The following is a 22531-nucleotide window of genomic DNA, read 5'->3' as shown; positions in this document are numbered from 1 at the left end:
CTTAAGTAGTCTTGCCTTTCATTGGACACACCTGCCAAACTAATTAGCACAGGTGTCTGCAATTGCTTACAGTGATATAAAGAGCCCTGACACACATCACCATCAATGACTTTAACTGACAAACAAAAAAATTCTTACCTTATCACTCCTAAACACTTTTTGCATAATAATTTGGAACACAGTGTACATGTGCTTTTCCACAAAACACCAGTGGTTCACGTAGTGAATCTTACAGTTCTATCTTGCCAACCGCGGTCTGTATGGAGTTGTTCAATAAAGGGCCCAAAATTAATATAACATAGACGGGAGAGGTCCCTATGAATACGAATTCCTAAGTATTTGATACCCTGTGAGGGCCAGGCAAAGGGAAAGTTGGACTGGATGGAATCCTGTATGGATTTGGGGAGGGAGACATCGAGGGCCTCAGACTTCGCTGCATTGATTTTAAAATTTGACCATGTAACTAAGTGATCTATTTCAGCCATAACAGCAGGGATGGATATATGTGATTGAGTGATATATACTAGGACATCATCAGCAATGCAGAGCACTTGTACTCGGTGCCTCCCACCTCAATCCACCTAATATTGGGGTTATGGCGAATTGATGAGAGCAGGTGCTCCATCACTAGGATGTATAAAAAAGGGACAGAGGACATCCCTGCCTTGTCCCATTGGTGATTATGAAAGGTGATGAAAATGTTCCATTTATCTTCAGCCTAGGTGACTTATTGCGATACAGGGCATTGATTTTGCCTATAAAAGGGTCCCCTAGACCCCTACCCCAAGCTTTTTAAGAGAATATTATATGGCGTGCCAGGAGACTCTATGGAATGCTTTCTCAGCATCCAACGAGAGTATCTATTTACAAATTTTTAACTGCATCTAGCCCAGGAAATACTTTGTGCCTAGTAGCAGTGTCTGCTACTCAGCGGATTATCCCAGCTGTTAAGCAAGCTACACCACCTGTAGTTTGGACACTTAATTTTTTCAAAGGAAATGGTTCGGGCCCCTGGGACCCTCAGTGAAGAGCATTGGGGAGGCACCCCAAGGCACAGGGGCTGGGACTGGCGGTAGGACGCCTTGCGGTGGACCGCCAAGCTCGATCCTTATAAAAGCTTTTTTAACTGCAGCAGCTTTAGTGGACGCTACTGGAGCTTGAATTACCGCGACTGCTGGCATGAGACTTGCCCTCCAATAGATCCTTGTAAAAGGATTTAAAGTGTACCCATTCAAATTAGAGAGACAATTTAAATTAAAAAGATTAGACCTGCCTCCACCTCAGGGGGGCTCGCTCGACCCACCAGCGGACAGGCACCAGTATTGGGAGAGGGGGTCTTGCCGTAGCTCTGGCACAAACCCGGCGACACGGAGGTCGCATGGGCAGGAACGGACTGGCCGTGTCGGCTTCGCACTTTTTTTTGTTTTCAGAGGGGCATGACATGCCTATATCTGTGTCTCTCCCTCCTTTTACTCCTCCACCTCTTTTCTTTTCGCAGGACTATATGTACTTGTCACTTTTCCATGTGTTAGTTGTGTCTTTTGAGCAGTTTTCCAGCTTTTGGACACCTTTGAAGGTGTTTTCTATGTGTTTCTATGTGTTTTTGTTTGCCTGCCATTGGTTTTAACGGTGTTCGAAGGTGTTCGACGAACAGTTCGGCGAACATATGGGTGTTCGACGAACCGAACTCGAACACTACGGGGGTGGCTCAACACTACTGTCTACCCTTCACCTGCCCCATGTGGCAATTCCCCTTTCTCTCACTTATCAGGGCATGTATGAACTGTCATACGTTATGGAGACATAGAGGTAATTCCTTATTAAAACTGTAATTAACATTACTAAATTCTATTTTTTTAACATGAGTTCTATTAGTTGATACCATATTTTGAATGTTTAGCTCTCATATTGACACTATGAATCTTAGAATGAGCAATGTCACATCTTTGTAAGAGACAACAGTATATAAAAAGTGACATAGATGTCAGTAAAATTTGTCTAAACGACACTACCACAATTCTGCTCATGTACAGACCTTTTCTAAGACCCTCACTCTTTAACAGGCATACAATATTCTAGTATAGACAAGTAGTGGAAATTCATTCAGATGTGACCACATTGTGTCTGCTATACATTAACGATTTCTCCATTCAATACAGACTTGTTGTAAATTTTTGTAATAGAATGCAATAGAGGCTAAAATATTTAGAAAAATGTATCACAAGATGTATGATGTTTTAAGTGCGCCTACCTTAAATTCCATTATGACATCCATGCACCTCTGTATCACTTCCATACTTGTGTTTCCGTTTCCCATAGATGAAAAATGACAGTGTATGAGATAGTTATGCTCAGACTAAGCAGTACATCAAAACAATATGAGCCACAGTAATACAGTTTAGACTGAGAGGGCACAAGAACTATATTTCAAACACATCTAATGCAATGTCATTCTCCTCTGTTTTCTATTCTGTATGTTTCCCCCGAATACAAATGCAATATATTGTGCTGACAAAAAAGGAGATTCAGATGGCAGTTAGTTTGAGATTCAATAATAATTCTTGCGACATATGACAGCACTATAGGTAGGCAAAAAAATTATTCTTGAGCAAAGAGAATTCGGAACATAGGGGGTTAATCAAACGTTAACAAGGTTGCTACAGACTGGATGGCATCTATGGTTAATTAACAATGCTTTATATATAATGTTAGATTCAAACTGTAACCAGAACATGCTTCCAGAATATACACATTTTTCATATCTTTTAATGAACTGAAGTTCACAATGTTTTTGGCAAATAACTGGCCACAATATGTTGACATACCTTTTTTAATGGTACTGGAAAGCACAGGTGATTGTTCTTACCAATGTAAGGTCATCCCTTAAAGGGGTTGCTCACTACTAGGACAGCCCCTTTTTACATTAAATGATTGGCCCCTATAAAACTGTCACTGTGCCTGCCTTCATACAAACTGAACATAAAGCAGAAGCCCGGGCTGCAGCTGATCTCTGACTTCCTCTTCATGTTCACTTCGACAGGATGCGGGGACAGTGATGCCATCGCTGAATAGGAGCTGTCCATCACGTGTCATTCCACCGCATCACAGCCCTGGGACTACGAGTGCCGACACCGCTGGAATGGAGCCGGCACGGGATGTGAGTATAGGTTTGTTTATTTTATCGGGGCCAAACATTTAGTTTAAGAAGGGGCTGTCATAGTAGTGGACAACCCCTTTAACATCCATGTACTTAATTATAAAATTGTGAGTCAATAGGCTTAGAGTTACACACAACTAGACTTCACGCTTGACGTATTCATTGGAGAATTTTTTTCAGCGTATATCACTAGTATACACACTGAACAATTTGAGGCTTAATAAACCTTAAATAGAATGAACATATACACTGCAACGTAAAATAACGACTTGCTGTTCATATATTCAGTCTTTTCAGCTTCTTTTAATCACTAAAAGCAGTGTCCTGCCCATTCTTCATGTGGCTCGTACTTAGAAATCATTCACTATTTTATACAGTACAAGTAAAAAAAAAAAACGCCACCAGAAAGAAAATAATTGAAAAGATGCAAAAAAGGACACTTTAGGAAAAGCACCACAGTTGTTTTCCCGAAGTATCTTCTGCTTGAAAAACTTGGCGGGTACACCAGCGTTTAAAAGACGTCATGTGCATATGCTCTAAAACAAGCACATAGGGAGATTTATGATGAAAAATAGTCGTAAACTTGTCACGAATGGGCAGAATATCTGTCAGAGGTAACTATAGTGGGTGCAGAATACAGTAATTCACACCAGTATTGTCAATGACACATGACAAATGAGTGGCTCTCAAATAGAGTTTGTAGTGGAGCCGAGGTTCAAGATACACCTCTGACTGTAATTCGATAACGATTGGGTATTTACAGAATATATTTCTTTGTGATATACCATAGCTACATTGCATCTACAATAAAATATCAATGACTGATGACTTTGTAATCCGATTCAATGATGGTCTTACTGTATTTATGGAACAAAACTAAAAAATTTACCACTAATGGATTTATTCCATGTATCAAAAGTAGTAGCCAGTCTTGTTTCACACCTCCTAAGAAATAGATGTCACTCAAGAAAAGAAACCTACTTGGCAGCAGTTTATGCAATATGAAATAGGTCTTAGTGAGTGGAGGTTGGCTCTGCAGCAGTACACCTTGATGGAAAGGGGGTTCTGCCTTTCCCAAACACGAGCAAGTGAAAAGCTGTCACATGAAGGAAAAAGCATGATGGACCTAAGAAAGAACTGTACACGGAGTATACAGGGGAGTGCAAAGAAGTTGTTTCCTTTTGAAAATTTATTTTATCATTTTAATCAGACATCCGCAGTACATGTATGGCATAACTAGTTGTATGGGATGGGCACAGGAGCAAGCCAACTCCATGCGCGGAAGGTACTTGTTGTGTTATACTGTTGACACCTGTTGCAATTATTGACATAACTCCAATTCCATCAGTCTTGGATGTCAGAATCTATAGCAGTTATAGAGAGGAAACCCATCCTCCCAATCTTATGGGTGATCGTAGATTGGTTGTCATTGCTGCTGGGGCCCAAAGAAGACCCCCAGGCCAGTCATCTTGGTACTCCTGTACAAGCCATCTTGGATGTTGCAACAAGAGACAAATATGACTATACAGTGCTGAGTAGTGACATGTTTTGTTTGAATTTGTATTCTAATTGTTTCCGTGTATTGTTTACCCTCTGTAATGGTAATTATACATCCTTGTGACTATTTCAATGTTGCTTCGTTCTGCTCTATTTAGTCCTTTGATTAAGTGCCACGGGATATGCAGTGCATCAGACTTCCAGCTTCAGATGTGGCTCTCTCTTGCACATTATGTTATATGCCTCATTGATTTTAATGTCTCTGTATATATTGATTCCTTTAGGAGAGTCTGTTGTAATAAATGAAAGGTTTGTCTAGTGCACTTCTACTGTACATGTAATATTGGTTAAATAATATTGGTTCTGGATCGACCAATAGGTCAACAAATGAAGTAGTGCAGTTACCACTTGTGGGCAGATGTTATTACTTTGCATATATGACATTTTTCTTTTAATTGAGCATAAAAGGATCAAGTATGAAGTTCCTTTACATGAAATACTGTATATACAAGAAAAATAGAATTAAGGGAACCTAAAACATCGGAAGCTAAAATCTTCAGATGTTTAACAATGTAACTAATTGAATGATCCAAAGTATCAAATCTATGTATCAGAAAACAAAAAACTGAAGGGTTATCTTAGTCTTCTGTTAACCCTTCATTCAGTGTAAGACTTGTTCACAGCCACAGTGCCTATTTTCATGAGTGAGTCATTTGACCCAACATTAGTAACAGACAAGAGAAAATAGCAGACAGTATTATCTATGTCAGTGTCACCATATATGTTCATTGCTTTCCAGAGATTCTATTCTCCAGTGATACCATTTCCCTTTCTGAAATTGCCCACAATTCAATTCTTATTATTACTATTCTTAGACTGGTATATGTCAGGAGCTGGCCATTGCAAATGATTTTTGCACAATACTTTCTCATCATCAGTCATCATTAGTTATCATTGTTAGTCATTCTTATATTTAGCTTCTATCTCATGTATTTGGAATCAATTACTCTCTCAAAATAATTTTCAGTTTAGAAATTTAACCAAATAATGGCAGCAAATTTACAAAAGATAAGGCCCCTAAGCCAAAATCTATACTGAGTGGGCGTTCTTTATGTAGGCTCTTCAGTTCCAGAAACAATGAAAAGCCACAAAACACGCACAACCATGCAAGTATTCACAACTAAAGATGCATCTTACACTTCTCCCAACACTCAAAAATTGCAAAACTGTCGGCATTATGTTGCAGCATTAAAGTGCCCCTTCCCCTTGCAAGTTCTAGTTCTGTCAATAGCACAGAGTGGTTTGTTTCTATGCCAATAGTACAATTGGCTAAAGCAGTATTTTTTTGCTTACTGATTTTTCTGATTTTATAAATCTGTAATAATGTTTTGTTATATGTTATCCCATGCCAATTCAGATGCAAGGTTTATGTTGTGTTAAAATATTAGTTCAAACAATATATACACATGTATTGCACTTAGACTAAAGCACCACTCCGGCGTTTTTTTGTTTTTTTAATTGCAGCGCTGGCGTGGTTCTACAAATCTACATTCCCTACCCTGAGTATATATAAATTTGGACCTGCCCCCTCCCACCACATGTTGGACAGATGTATGTGCCCTTGTAGCATTCTACATCCTGTAAAGACACACATAGTAATGTCCCCCATCTTATACTAATGTCCTCTGTCCTGGGCCCCTTCCAGGTATATATGTTCTCCATCATGGGCCTCTTCCTAGTATATATGTCCCCCATTCTGGTATATATGTCCCCCATCTGAACCCATCCTGGTATATATGTCCCCCCATCTGGGCCCATCCTGGTACATATGGCTCCCATCCTAGTATATATGTCTCCTATTCTGTGATATATGTCTCCCATCCTGGTATACATGTCCCCAGTTCTGCCATTGTTCTTTATCACATAAAGGCAGCACGGTGGCTCGGTGGTTAGCACTGTAGCTTTGCAGCGCTGGGGTCCTGGGTTCAAATCCAACCAAGGACAACATCTACAAGGAGTTTTTATGTTCTCCGTGGGTTTCCTCTGGATTCTCCGTTTTTCTTCCACACTCCAAAGACATAATGATAGGGAAAATAGATTGTGAGCCCCAATGGGGACAGTGGTGATAATGTCTGTAAAGCGCTGTGGAATTAATGGTGCTATATACAAGTGAGTAAAATAAAATAAATTAATAAAAATAAATGATTCTACTCACCTTCCCACCGTTCCACAGCCACACAGAGTCCTATTTTGAAGCTAGTAGCTAACCTCTGCCTGCAAGCGATGGGTAGCGCATGACGTCACTGTCACTGTGACTGGAACGCCGACGTCAGCAGCTCAGGGTCCTGGCGGGTCAGTTAAACTGATCGTGTGTTCACGGATGCACATCCAACTGAAGTATGTGCTGGCGTTCTTAGCACATAAATTGGCCAATTCATGTATGCCCATCAACCTCTGATGGGTCTGAACAAAAGTAATGTTTTGTATACACTTCTCTACACACTTCCAATGAAAACAGTATTTACTATTACTACTATGACTTGAGGTAAAGACTGTTTAATTTTTTGCTGACCTCTAAGAAATTAATAGTCGGCAAAAATGTCAAATATAAATTGAAAAAAAATATTTAAAGAGTATATGTAACTAGAGTTTTGCTACCAAATCTGATTGCAACATAATATAGAGACGGAGACCCTGATTCCAGCAATGTATCACTTACTGGTCTACTTAGTGTAGTTTTTATAAAATCACTGTTTTATCAGCAGGAGTTTATCACTACAGGACTACTTGGCCCTCTGCCAGGTGGTCTCACCACGCCCCCACCAGTGATTGGTGATACACAGAAAGCTGTGTGGGCGGGGTCATACAGAGCTCAGCATTCAGAGAACTGGTTGATCTGCAGCAGATAAAACTGTTTTTTAATCAAAAGTGCTGCAAATAGAGCAGTAAGTGACACATTGTTGGAATCAGGGTCTCTGTCTCTACATCATGTTCCTCTCAAACAGTTTAGATTCCCTTTAATGGTGGACATATTGCAGTAGATAGAATAGTAGAAGCAAGATTAAAAGACTGTTAAAATGGTTGTATCAAGTTGCCTTGCTGTTCATGCTATGTTAAGCATAAGTCATTATATGTTAACTGTGTTGTAAACTGAAAACATAAACTAAAGCTAGCTTATAACAACATATCTCAAGAACCATGGTGATAATTGCTACCCAGTGTTTCTACCGCAGCTTCTACTATTCTTTATAGAAATCTTTCCTCTTTGTCTTCAAAGAAAATCATATTTACAGTTCAGCGGGCGTCTACATTTAAAATTAAGAAAACTCTTTAGAAAACCGCACTGAGAATTTACAAACCATAAACAGATTGCAATTCTTCAGATGGCGAGAAGAATTTGTCAGATTTCACCTTCCAACATTTATAGCCATACCAGCCAAATCCTTTTTATTTTCACGTAAACATTGGTATGAGAAGTCTAGGCTTTTGCAAGATCATCTGGGTTTATTTTTTGGTGCCATAATACCATTTACATATGTGTTAACTTTAAATTAAGTTTTATTTTGGATTAAATGCAAAAAAAACCCCATCAATTACACCATTTTTTCTCACCATTTACTGATCACCATAAATACGTTTTTTTTTGTAGCGTATGGGTTATTATGATTCTAGGGAAACCAAATATGTTATTACCAGTTAGTTACGTTTATTTAACAAGATTTATTGCAAAAAAAATGTTGCAAATTGTAATTGTTTTTGCACTGTTATTTTTTGCAGCTTTATGGGGAAAAAAATCTCTGAATGGCATATACAGATTTATCTATACCTGCATATTATGCATGTAAAAAAGAATACTATTCTTTTACACATAGCAGTGTAACATGCCGCTCACTGTTAACTACCTACCGTATTTTTCAGACTATAAGACGCACCGGACCATAAGACGCACCTAGGTTTTAGAGGAGGAAAATAAAAAAATAAAAATTTAAGCAAAAAATGTGGTCATGATGCACTTTTAAGAGGGACGGGGTCTTCTGCTGACACTGGTATAAGGTAATATCCCCCAATTCTGACAATATCCCCCATCCTGGTATATATGCCCCTTCCTTTTATATGTGGTCCCCATCCCCATTCAGGTATGCCTGGCATCCCTCCATCCTGGTATGCATGGCACCCCTCATCCTTATCCTGGTATGCATGGCACCCCTCATACCTATCCTGATATGCATGGCACCCCTCATCCCTGTCCTGGTATGCATGGCACCCCTCATCCCTGTCCTGGTATGCATGGCACCCATCATCCCTGTCCTGGTATGCATGGCACCCCTCATCCCTGTCCTGGTATGCATGACACCCCTCATCCCTGTCCTGGTATGCATGGCACCCCTAATCCCTATCCTGGTATGCATGGCACCCCTAATCCCTGTCCTGGTATGCATGGCACCCCTCATCCCTGTCCTGGTATGCGTGGCACCCCTAATCCCTATCCTGGTAAGCATGGCACCCCTAATCCCTGTCCTGGTATGCATGGCACCCCTCATCCCTGTCCTGGTATGCATGGCACCCCTAATCCCTGTCCTGGTATGCATGGCACCCCTAATCCCCATCAGGCTGCACATTAAAAAAAAATAAACACTCATACTCACCTTTCTTCTCTCCTCCAGTGCTGTGTCCGGTCTGCCTGCACAGATCTCTCCATGTTAGCTGCGCATGACGTCACTGCCATGCGCGGCTCACAAGGAGAGACCAGCTGCCGGAAGTCACTGCTCCCCACGCCGGGTCTGTGTGCGCGGGGAGCAGTAACTTCACTCTCCTTCATAGCCGGCACACAGCGGAGCCGCGCTGCGGCTGCTGCTGCTGCCGGCTATCTCCTGTGCCCGCTCATTAAAGGGCATGAATATTCAGCCCCTCCCCATGCCCATGGGCGTGGAGAGAGGTTGAATATTCATGCCTTTAACAGCGGGCACAGGAGATAGCCGGCAGCAGCAGGAGCCCGTGCACGGCTACACTGTGTGCCGCTATTAAGGAGCATGAATATTCAGTGCTCCCCATGCCTCATGGGCGTGAGGAGCAGTCAATATTCATTTTCTTTAGCAGCGGGGACAGTGTAGGCTGCAGCGGGCGGCTGCTGCCTCCTGTGCCCCGCTCCTCCACCGATACCGCTCCCCCACACCATACATAAATCCCCCCACCAACATTCGGACTATAAGACGCACCTCCCATTTTCCTCCAAAATTTTGGAGGAAAAAAGTGCGTCTTACGGTCCGAAAAATACGGTACTAATCCTGAACTCAGCAAGCCATTGTAGCATGAAAACAACTGTGCTGCACAGAGCTGAGAAAGATAATAGACATGTATTATTACTTTTTTATAGACTGTTTCAATAAATACATTTTATTTTTTGTTAAATTAGTGAACACAGAAAAGTATTCTTCTAGAAATTGTTTGTATTTAATCATAAAAATGTATCTGATAAAAATAAGTTCACTGAGTTGCTGACTGAATTTTCAACAAACTTTTCATAAATCAATAGTATAAGCAAATAGAACCTTTACAAAATTGTTTTTTATCAGGGACATATTTTTCTGTCATCTAATGAGCCACTTCTTCACTCCCCCCCACCTCCTGTACTGATCATTCACCTCAAAGTGACATGTCAAGTTAACCGGTATAGTGAAGTCTATAGAGAGGAGACAGGGCAGTATGACACAGAAGCAAACTGAGAAACAGATCAGCAGATTATGACTATTTATCCCAGAGCTGGATTCACAGCTTCACTGCTCATTACAGCTGTACATGGAAAAAAGAGCAATGGAGTGCATGGAAGACAATAAAGCAGCAAGTCTTTACCCTAAAGCTTAAAGTCAATTTCAAATAATAAAATAAGCCCAAGAAACAAGTCAAATAATTGCCAGAAATAGTGTTTTTGTTCATGTACACACCTGACAGCGGATTCATGTTGGCCAAATCACAGGCAGCATGTGACGCGCCCCCTGGGACATATTCCTTTGTGAGGGGAATACCCGGCACCGGATCAGATGGGGGGTTGTAGTCTCCGAGCGGCTGTGACCCGGTCCCGTGCCCAGGGCGTCAAGCTAAGTGTTATGTGGCAGTCCTTACTGATGTTATTAAAGTTCGTTGTGTCGACTACGCCACCCGTTGTGATGCGGTCACTGTGGCCGCCGCTGCTGCAGGGTCCGCTGAGGCTGATGGTGGATGCGCAGCTTGGTGGGATAACCCCCAACGGGAGGGGTATAGCCTCAGAGGGGACAGGCGCAGAGGATGGGGGTTGTGGTGGTGCGGTGCAGCCGGTAATGATGACAGACTCGGGTAGTGCAGTTAAGGGTCTTTACTTACTGCAGATGTTCCTGGTCACTCTAGCTCCAAGTGACCTCCCGAGCCGTGCTGCGTCCACCAGGTCCTGGATCTGGCCAACCCCCAAACAAGTCCGGAGCGTGGCCCTGAGCTCTCCCTCTGTCCTTCCTTCAGCCGTCCCCACCAGTGATTCACCTAAATCCAGCTCCCTCGGGCCTTCTGTTGGGCAACCTTTGGCCTCAGGTTCCCTGACCCTCCATGTGGTGTGCCTTCAGGGTGAATGTAGTGGGTGACCGTGACAGACTCTGCCCACGGTCTCCGGTCTCTGGCTGGGGAATGTCTTTACCCCCACCAGCTTGGGTTCCGGTACCCTTCTGCTGACTCCTCACCCGGTGTTCTTATTTGGGTTCTTGGGTCCCTTCTTTGTCCCCCTCTGGGTCTTTCTGCACTCCACTCTCTCTCTCTTCAGGCTCAGGTCTGCTCTGCTCCCTTGCTGCAGGCTGACTTCCTCTGCAGCAGACTTGTTCTCTGCAGCTGACTGACAGGCTCCTCTGCGTCTGACCCTGATCCTAGTTGGTGCCCTCCTTATATATCCCTCTATGTGTGAGCTCAGGTGACCAGCACCCAATGAGCTCCTACCACTACCCAGACTGCTCCCCCTATCTGCCCCTACACTACATGGGATGTTCCTCCCCCCTCCCACTCCAGCCAGGAACAGGCTCGGTCGCACCTGCACATTTCTAAGTGGGAGTGCCGTCGGCCTGCTCCTCTGGAATGGGATGTATGTAGTGCATGCAGTCTATCTGAGCTCAGTTCCACACTCCTTCCTTACCCGGGAGTGGAATATCACACCTCTGGGTTGAGGTGCAATACTCCTGTAGCAGCCGAATCCTCAGGGTGCTACATTCCCCCCTGGTAAATCACAGCACGTCCTCGGGCTGCAAAGACAAAAACACCAAACATACAAATTTTTATAAACATGTAAAACATATTAAATATTATACGAAATACTATATAAATATATATATAAACTTTTTCAGGTAAACAACATTCTCGTCGTCTCTTTCTCTCTTCTGTTCCTCTGGTCACCGTGCAACTCGTGACCAGGTAGAGTGCGACAGTCTTTTAGAAAAATGGTTTTTCCTATAAAACCGGTAGGGGGCGCTTTAGGACGCGCAACTATGTACAGGGAATTTTGGCCGTTCTCAGTCCCCGGCCAGGTAAAGGGAAAGGGATGGCTGCTCACAGTCCTCAGCCTGGTATGGAAAGGGTTACAGGTAACAGTTCGCTGGTCCCAACGGGGACTATTTTAGCAGCAACAACAGTTCCAGTTTCAGTTTCAGTTCCGATTCACTGTGCCCCGACAGGCAACTATATACAGTCTCCTGCTCTGCCGCACTCAACGGCGTCTGCCTCCTGCTCTTATCTTATGGCTGGTGGTTTCTTCAGACCCGTCCGGGTCCTCTTGCTCCTCCTCCCAGATGTGGCACCCTTGGTATTGCGGGCGCGGGCGCGGTGGTGATGGCGCCCGGGTTGCCCAGGCCTTGCGGCCAGGCCTGGGGCACCTGGAAGGTGAAGGGCACCGTTAGGACGGCGGCGCCCTGGGTTACCTGGCCTTGCGACCAGGCCGGAGGCTCCGCGGAGGTAGATGGCTCTGCTTTGGATGCGGCGCCCGGAAATGCTAGGCCCTGTGACCAGGCCGGAGGCTCCTCTTCCGGCGCCACGCTCCGGGTCACGATGCGTGACGTCATCGGGGTCGCGACGGCGGCTTCCGGTCGGGGCCTAGTCGGTGGCGATGTCATGGCGGTCTCGGGTACGGCCGGGGGACCTTCGGGCTCTGCGACGGGGAGCTGGGGCAGGTAAGCGGTCTTCCGGTATGGGGTATAGGCGTCCCCCTTACCTGCTGCCATACGTCTCGCTCCCTCTTCTGCGCCGTCTCCGGCCTTGGGTCCTCCCGCGTCATCCGCAGAGGTAGTCGGTGTCTTCTTCCAAGGGAGCGGGTTCCGTGGACGGATTCCAGCTTGCTGGGCCATCTCCCGGCCCCACTCCGCCAGGATCTCCCTCTGCACTCGGGCCATCCTTCCCGCGAGGCCCTCCAGGGCACTCCGCGCGCACTCCCGATCTCGGGGAAGCTGCGCCAGGATCTCCGCTAAGCCTAGCGGGGTTGTTGACTCCAGCAGGCTCCTGACCATCGGGTCGGTGCTGCTCTGCTCTGCTTCCGGCAGGCTCCTGGCCAGCGGGCCGGTGCTGCTCTGCTGCCGCTCCATTCCCGGGTCCACTCTTTCTCTCCTCGACTCCGGGTGAGCTTCTCCGCTACTCCTCATTAGACCTCTTGCCTCCGGGTGCGCTCGTTCTACACTGCTCCAAGCGACACCCATCTTTGCTCTTTTCTTTCGTCTCCTCCCACTTCGAGGGCGGTCCCGGGGCAACTCGGTGACTGTCAGCTCCAGGGGTAGTTCTTTCACGCTGACAGACACCTCCAGCATCACAGTCTCTGTTGGTGGGGGCGGTTTCCACTTTTGGCGCCATTTTCTGTCCCGGCCCACGATGGGAGGTGGCCTCTTGCCCTCCTTTGGCACGCCCATAATGGCGTCCGCTGCTCTTCCAAGGCGGGAAATCTGCGGTTTTGGCGGGAATCGTCGCCCAGTGGCGGGAAACTCTGCAGATGGCGGGAACAAGCTGGAAATGGCGGACAATCGGCGGGAAACGACTGGTGATGGAGTCCGATGGCGTGGACCCTCCGGAACCGGCAGGAGTCTTCTTTCTGAGGTAAACTTGCACTTTTCTTCAGGCACGCAGTACCCGGGTGTTGCGGGCACGTAATCCTGCCGACTACGCCAAAGTTGACGCGCCCCCTGGGACATATTCCTTTGTGAGGGGAATACCCGGCACCGGATCAGATGGGGGGTTGTAGTCTCCGAGCGGCTGTGACCCGGTCCCGTGCCCAGGGCGTCAAGCTAAGTGTTATGTGGCAGTCCTTACTGATGTTATTAAAGTTCGTTGTGTCGACTACGCCACCCGTTGTGATGCGGTCACTGTGGCCGCCGCTGCTGCAGGGTCCGCTGAGGCTGATGGTGGATGCGCAGCTTGGTGGGATAACCCCCAACGGGAGGGGTATAGCCTCAGAGGGGACAGGCGCAGAGGATGGGGGTTGTGGTGGTGCGGTGCAGCCGGTAATGATGACAGACTCGGGTAGTGCAGTTAAGGGTCTTTACTTACTGCAGATGTTCCTGGTCACTCTAGCTCCAAGTGACCTCCCGAGCCGTGCTGCGTCCACCAGGTCCTGGATCCGGCCAACCCCCAAACAAGTCCGGAGCGTGGCCCTGAGCTCTCCCTCTGTCCTTCCTTCAGCCGTCCCCACCAGTGATTCACCTAAATCCAGCTCCCTCGGGCCTTCTGTTGGGCAACCTTTGGCCTCAGGTTCCCTGACCCTCCATGTGGTGTGCCTTCAGGGTGAATGTAGTGGGTGACCGTGACAGACTCTGCCCACGGTCTCCGGTCTCTGGCTGGGGAATGTCTTTACCCCCACCAGCTTGGGTTCCGGTACCCTTCTGCTGACTCCTCACCCGGTGTTCTTATTTGGGTTCTTGGGTCCCTTCTTTGTCCCCCTCTGGGTCTTTCTGCACTCCACTCTCTCTCTCTTCAGGCTCAGGTCTGCTCTGCTCCCTTGCTGCAGGCTGACTTCCTCTGCAGCAGACTTGTTCTCTGCAGCTGACTGACAGGCTCCTCTGCGTCTGACCCTGATCCTAGTTGGTGCCCTCCTTATATATCCCTCTATGTGTGAGCTCAGGTGACCAGCACCCAATGAGCTCCTACCACTACCCAGACTGCTCCCCCTATCTGCCCCTACACTACATGGGATGTTCCTCCCCCCTCCCACTCCAGCCAGGAACAGGCTCGGTCGCACCTGCACATTTCTAAGTGGGAGTGCCGTCGGCCTGCTCCTCTGGAATGGGATGTATGTAGTGCATGCAGTCTATCTGAGCTCAGTTCCACACTCCTTCCTTACCCGGGAGTGGAATATCACACCTCTGGGTTGAGGTGCAATACTCCTGTAGCAGCCGAATCCTCAGGGTGCTACACATGTATCAGATGTTTCAGAGTAAAACTTATTTGGCTGAAATGATAGTGCACATGTCTGTTGAGAAAGAAATGGTAATCCAGCACTAGGTGATTATAATTTATTGTAATTTTATTCACATCTTGACAACATGTGCAAATATTTGTGTCAGGTTTGCAGTTTTGAATCTGATTGACTCTCATTGTTTTTAAATACAGTACACTGTTTGATTTATTTGCAAATATGCTGTGAACAAGGGCTACTCTAATCCCAAAATGTGTTGGAGTTTTCACACATGTTATCACGATTGCCAATATGGAAAAGAAAAGACAGACAAGCACACATAGGGTAATAGCGTTAAATATCAGTGGATAATGGGTGAGAGTGATGCCCACCTGATTGTGTTGTGTATTTTGCAACACCAATAAATGCCCATGAATAAATAAATTAAAGGGAAGGTGCCGTGATTTTAATTCTTGTATTAATAATTATTGATTATATAATCAATTATTTTTGTACTCTGTTGTGCTGGTGCACAGGTTGGTATAAAAAATGTATGAAACGACTCACAGAAATTGCTTCTGCCACTTTCACTACTGCTGCTAATGTTTTTTTGTTGATGTCTCGACGTTCCCGGGGTTGGAAGTGTAGAGCTGCGACGCACACTGTGTGCCTTACTGCTGTCTTGGGGAAAACCACTCTTAATTTTGTCAACAAGCGTGTTTCGATACTCCTGCATGCGCGTGTCCCTTTCCCGGGGAGAAAGCATCTGGCAAAATTTACACTTATAACGTGGATCTAACAGAGTGGCTACCCAGTAGTCAGCACTATTTCTAATTCTAACAATACGTACGGGCATCATGTTGTAGATAGTGCAGATTGATAGATTCTCAAATGTTGACTCCTGTGTGGAGCAAAAATACGAGCACAAAATATTTATATGCTGAAATGTGGCCTGCTTTCTGGACCATGCTATTAGCATACTTAGCATAAACAATTTAGATTCTGAAATGTGGACTCCTAGCTAGAGCAAAAATATGAGCACAAAATAATTATACGCTGAAATGTGGCATGATTTCTGGAGCACACTATTAGCAAAGACAATTTAGATTCTCAAATGTGGACTCCTGGCTGGAGCAAAGATATGAGCACAAAATATTTATATGCTGAAATGCAGACTGCTTTCTGGACTACACGATTAGCAAAAAGAATTTAGATTCTGAAATGTGGGCTCCTGGATGGAGCACAATATTAGCAGCACAAAAGAGTTATATGCTGAAATATAGCCTGGTGTCTCTGTACCACACAATTAGTAAAAAGGATTGATATGCTGGATGGTCGATTTCACAGCCACATAGGACCCTATCTATCTGAACTAGCTGACTGACACTCAACTGACTAGATAACTATATGACTATCCTGTAGCAGCAGCAGAAGCAGTCTCTATGCTCTGTTACTCTGACAAAATGGTGCCAAAAAAACATGTCCACTATTTATATGGAGAGCGACATGTACCTTTGGCAGCAAATGACACAAGCCCTTGTGTCTGGTCATTGTGAATCGTTTCTGATTGGCTGCCGGAATCTCCACACATTAACTGCTTTCCGACCTTGTCAGTAACAGTACGTAGCTGTGCCCTGTGCCTATAGGGCCAGCTACGTATTATTACGCGCGCTGTGATCGCGCCCGCACACAAGCGGTGCGGGGCTATCGCCGCCGGGTGTCAGCTGATTGTCACAGCTGACACCCGGTGCTATGTGCTGGGAGCGGTCCCGCACCGCTCCTGGCACATTAACCTCCGCAATGCTGTGATCAAAGTGGCAGGGGGGGAGGTGATCGGTATACTCACCTCTCCTGCCGGCGTCCAGCGATGTCTGCGGCGGCTTCCGGATGTTGCCATGACGACCCGATGTCGTCATGACAACATCCAGGTCACCAGGAGGCAGGACGTCCCTTTGGTCATGCGCAGTGCGCGACCAAAGTAATGTCTCCCCTGTGTACAGCGCTGACAGCCTGCATGACAAAGAGAGCTGCTGCTCTTTATGCCATGCAGCCGATCAGGCTGCAAAAAGCGAAAGTCCCATAGTGGGACAATGTGTAAAAGTAAAAAAAAAAAAGGACAAAAGTGAAAAAAAATTTAAATTTTTTAAAAAAAATATAAAAATAAAAATAAAAAAATAATCCCCAAAAAATAAAAAATATATTGAACCCATAATTAGAGATGAGCGGTGTTCAAATCGAACTGTTCGCCATTCTCAAATTCGAGCTGTTTGGGGCGGTGTTCGAGCCGTTCGACGAACCCGAACGATTTGAAAAAAATCCGGCTGTTCGAGGTTATGTTCGATAACTGTTCGTGCACCAAAATCGTAACTGGATTTTTTCACAGTAATGCTGATAATAAATGTTAATACACAGTTTGAGTGTATAGAGGGGCGGGGGGAGGTGCATGGGATGGATCTCTGCAGAAATAATGAGGAACTCCATTTTTTTTTCTCTTTCCCGCATTTACAGTGGGGAGGTGCAGTCTGTCAGCCTCTAAGCAGCGCACACACTGAGCTAAGTGCTTTTTTTCACACAAGCAAGGGCATGTGTCATTGGCTGTGTATGTCACATGTCCTTGCCCTATAATACCCAGCCATTTTCCCTGTCGCCACCTTTTTCTCACTGCTGCAGCAGAGTGTTAGATGGCACCGCTGCTGCTGTGTGCGCGCTATACAGTATTACTGTGTGAATTGCAAGCGAATTTTATCTGAAATAGACAGATAGCTTGGGAGTAGGGACTAGTCTAATTGCAGCCCTTTTGAGGGCTAGGTTAAAGCATTTCCTATGACTTTTAGCAGGCAGGTCTGTGCTCTTAAATAGACAGATAGGTTGGGAGTAGTGACTAGTTGTAATTGCAGCCCTTTTGAGGGCTAGGTTACATCATTTCCTATCACTTTTTGCCAGGCAGGTCTGTTTTAGTGCTGTGCAAGTGTTTTTCACAGCATTTGGCTAAATATAGCTAAGCAAATCCTTTTGGGCCTCTTGCAGTGTGTGTTAGTCAGTGGAGTAGCCTATCTGTGTTGCAAGCTACACCACCTGTGTATGTAATACAAATTTTTTACTGCACCTAGCCAAGTAAAACCTTTTGGGCATATTAGCAGTGTGTGGTACTCATTCTATTAGGCAATCTATACTAAGCTCCACCAGCTTTCAAATTACTAATAAATTTTAGCTGCATCTTGCCTGGAAAATAATTTTGGGCCTGAAGCAGTGTGTGTTACTCAATCTATTAGGCCATCTATACTAAGCTCCACCAGCTTTCAAATTACTAATAATTTTTATCTGCATCTTGCCTGGAAAATAATTTGCGCCTGTAGCAGTGTGTGGTACTCATTGTATTAGGCCATCTATACCAAGCTCCACCAGCTTTAAAATTAATAATAATTTTTAGCTGCACCTAGCCTGGAAAATGATTTTGGGCATAGTAGCAGTGTGTGGTACTCATTGTATTAGGCCATCTATACCAAGCTACACCAGCTTTGAAATTAATAATAATTTTTAGCTGCATCTAGCCAGGAAAATAATTTTGGGCATAGTAGCAGTGTGTGGTACTCATTGTATTAGGCCATCTATACCAAGCTCCAGCAGCTTTGAAATTAATAATAATTTTTAGCTGCATCAAGCCCGGAAAATAATTTTGGGCATAGTAGCAGTGTGTCGTACTCATTGTATTAGGCCATCTACACCAAGCTCCACCAGCTTTGAAATTAATAATAATTTTTAGCTGCATCAAGCCCGTAAAATAATTTTGGGCATAGTAGCAGTGTGTGGAACTCATTGTATTAGGCCATCTATACCAAGCTCCACCAGCTTTGAAATTAATAATAATTTTTAGCTGCATCTAGCCCGGAAAATAATTTTGGGCATAGTAGCAGGGTGTGGTACTCATTCTATTAGGCCATCTATACCAAGCTCCACCAGCATTGAAATTAATAATAATTTTTAGCTGCATCTAGCCCGGAAAATAATTTTGGGCATAGTAGCAGGGTGTGGTACTCATTCTATTAGGCCATCTATACCAAGCTCCACCAGCATTGAAATTAATAATAATATTTAGCTGCATCTAGCCCGTAAAATAATTTTGGGCATAGTAGCAGTGTGTGGTACTCATTGTATTAGGTCATCTATACCAAGCTCCACCAGCTTTGAAATTAATAATAATTTTTAGCTGCATCTAGCCCGGAAAATAATTTTGGGCATAGTAGCAGGGTGTGGTACTCATTCTATTAGGCCATCTATACCAAGCTCCACCAGCTTTGAAATTAATAATAATTTTTAGCTGCATCTAGCCCGGAAAATAATTTTGGGCATAGTAGCAGGGTGTGGTACTCATTCTATTAGGCCATCTATACCAAGCTCCACCAGCATTGAAATTAATAATAATTTTTAGCTGCATCTAGCCCAGAAAATAATTTTTCTTCCCAATAGTGGTAGCAATAGAAATATGGGGCGCTAACAAAAATATACGCTTCATAACAAAAAACACCAGCCTAGCACACTGCATTAATAAGATGGCATCATCGTCTTTCCCAGTGCTAGGCCTACTACGCCGTCAAGCATTCCTGTGCCTAAAACACAATGTATGGGTCCGCGCTAGCCACGATCCTGAGGGGTCTAACGCTGCTGCTAACGCTTTATCACAATTCAATTGGCAGATTTTCACAGAGCTCCTCCCCAACGCCCACCCATCGGGCAACAGTTGCCCACCCTCCCTATGGGATCTAGTGGCGAATAGTTGATGCCATTAATCAGAGCGTCAGTTGCCCCGTCGACGTGGCAAGCATACGGTAAGGCATGGGAAGAGTGGACACGACTAGTAGCAGGCAGACGGGTTGACCAATGTGAACAAGCCAGATTACAAGTCACACTAGAATTTCTCCACCAGCTAATGATGAGGGGCATATCAGGGGCGTCAGCGCAGCGGTGTCTGACTGGAGTAGCATTTCACTTCCCACTACTGAATTGGGGAGAGGTGACAAAGAGATTCATCATCAGACAATCCATAAAAGGGTGGAAAAGGGGTCAGCCAAGTCAGGAGTGTAGACGTCCCGTCCCGTGTCACTAAAACTGATTTCTCACATCATATCCCTAACACCATTAACATGACACTCACAATTTAAAGCAACACTACTGTCTACTGCATTTGCGATCGCCTTCTTCGGGGCGCTATGCATAAGCGAATTAGTCCATCAATCCAAAATTACCACCAGTGGAGGCTTATTACACCAGGACGTAGTCATAGCCAATAATGCAATACGTCTACGCATACGCAAATCGAAAACGGTTCCAGCGGGCAGGGGCACTTGGGTAGTTCTACAACCCACAAACGGTACACTGAGTCGGGTAACAATAGTAAAAACATATATAACCATCAGATCACAAAGTAATTTCTTACTATCACACATTAATGGAACGCCATTATCAAGATACCAGTTCCAAGCTATATTTAATAAATGCCTAACATCGGCAGGGAACCACCCCAAAGATTACGGGACACACTCATTCCGCACAGGCGTGGCCACGGAAGCAGCAAGAGCAGGACTGTCAGAAACTGAAGTTCAGAGGATAGGGAGATGGCGATATACGTGTTTGGCGAGATACATAAGACCGGACTTGTTATCCTAACGTGGTTTGTTTCTTTTACAGGTGACGCTAAGCCCACAGTGTGGGTGATAGGCCACTCGTATATATATTGGGCAGAAAAAAGGATGAAAGTCCGCCCAGGCGGGAGGAAATTAGAGTTTCATAACACATATTTCAACTGGAGAGGTATTAGAGGCCTTCAATGGCCACAGGTACTAATGGAGGTAATCAAGGTAGGGAGAGAGGCAAGAGGTCCGGTCATCTTAGTTATACAGTCCGGGGGAAACGACCTAGGTCATCACAAGAGCGCATAACTAATGGCAAAAATGAAACTAGACACTGAGCGCTTCAGTGAATTTTTCACAAAACTAACTATAGTATGGTCAGAGATTGTGCCGATAGCGGTATGGCAAGGTGCGCGAGACATCACGGCCATCGAATGGACAAGGTGGGTAATAAATATTCGGATGGCAAAAGTTAGAAGAGACAATGGCGGTGTAGTGATACGACACCGACAATTGGAAGGAGAAAAAGCAGGCCTCATACGGCCCGACGGTGTTCACTTAATGGATATTGGACTGGACATATTCCTGTCAGGACTCCAGGGCGGAGTAGAACAAGCGTTAAGAGTGATGGATGGGGGTCAGAGTCCTGCATACGAGTACGCAGGATCCTCCGTGGCCTGGAAATAGAAAGGACATGTTGGAGAGTTACACTTGTTGGCCAACTTGCCGGTGTGGAGACACAGGGCATGCTGCAACAAGCTGAATTATTTTAGAACTAAAATGCCTTTCTAATGGAATGAGTATAAAGAGTTAATAAAGCTGTGACCGATCCTCACCCATCCAGTTGTAAGAGTTACATTATTGTATTGTAAAGGAAAGGAGGTCGGTAGGGGGGCTGAGCGTCTGGGTTTGGTTAGGGGTGCCCTCAGTCTGCCTAGGCTAGATGCAGTTAAAAATTCTTATTAGATACACAGGCGGTGTAGCTTGCTTCAGAGCTGGGCTACTACGCTGACTAGCAGACACTGAAGCTTTGGAGCAGACCTCTGAGTAAACAGCTCTTCAGACTCAACCATCTGTGTTACCCCAATCCATAGTGTATGTAGTTTATTACGGTTAAAAGGGAGGGGGGCGACCCAACCCACCTGGAATTGACGATGCCAACGTCACGTAAAACACAGCAAGGGGACGCCAAAAAGAGTCTTCATTTTTTCAAAAATTGTGGCACAGACACCACTTAAGTGGCATCAATTGCCCCAGAGTTGCTTGAAACAGTTGGTGAGGTGATTTTACCAAATCCTCAAGCTTTTAGTCTCCCAAGGATGACACAGGGGTAGAAAAGTCCTTGCGGATCCATGATTTGTTCATCTTTATGAACGTGAGTCTGTCTACATTCTCAGTGGACAGCCGCGTGTGCTTATCTGTCAGCACATCACCAGCAGCGCTGAACACACGTTCAGAGAGAACGCTGGCTGCAGGGCATGACAAGATCTCCAAAGGCGTGAGTGGCGAGCTTCGGACATTTTTCCTGATTAGAAGCCCAAAATGAGCAAGTGTCCAGTGACACAGTCATGGCTTCGATGTTCACTTGGAGATACTCCTGTACCATCCTCTCTAGGCGTTGACTATGTGTCAGACTTCTTGTCTCCTGTGGCCTTGCAAAGGATGTTCTAAAAAAGTAGTGAAACGATTCCACAAAATTGCTGTTACAAGCAGATACTATGTTACTGTTACGGTTTGAGTGATGAAGACTCAACAGTCCCACGGTGGGCAAGTTAGAACTGTGAGATTCACTACGTGCACCACTGGTGTTTTGTGGAAAAGCACATGTAAGATTCTGCAACAGCCTCTGCTGATACTCCTGCATGCCTGAAT

This window comes from Phyllobates terribilis, unplaced genomic scaffold (assembly GCF_046119375.1).
Source record: "Phyllobates terribilis strain yellow unplaced genomic scaffold, ASM4611937v1 Scaffold_1__5_contigs__length_1240528914, whole genome shotgun sequence".
Lineage (NCBI taxonomy): Eukaryota > Metazoa > Chordata > Amphibia > Anura > Dendrobatidae > Phyllobates > Phyllobates terribilis.
This window is presented reverse-complemented; position numbering follows the sequence as displayed.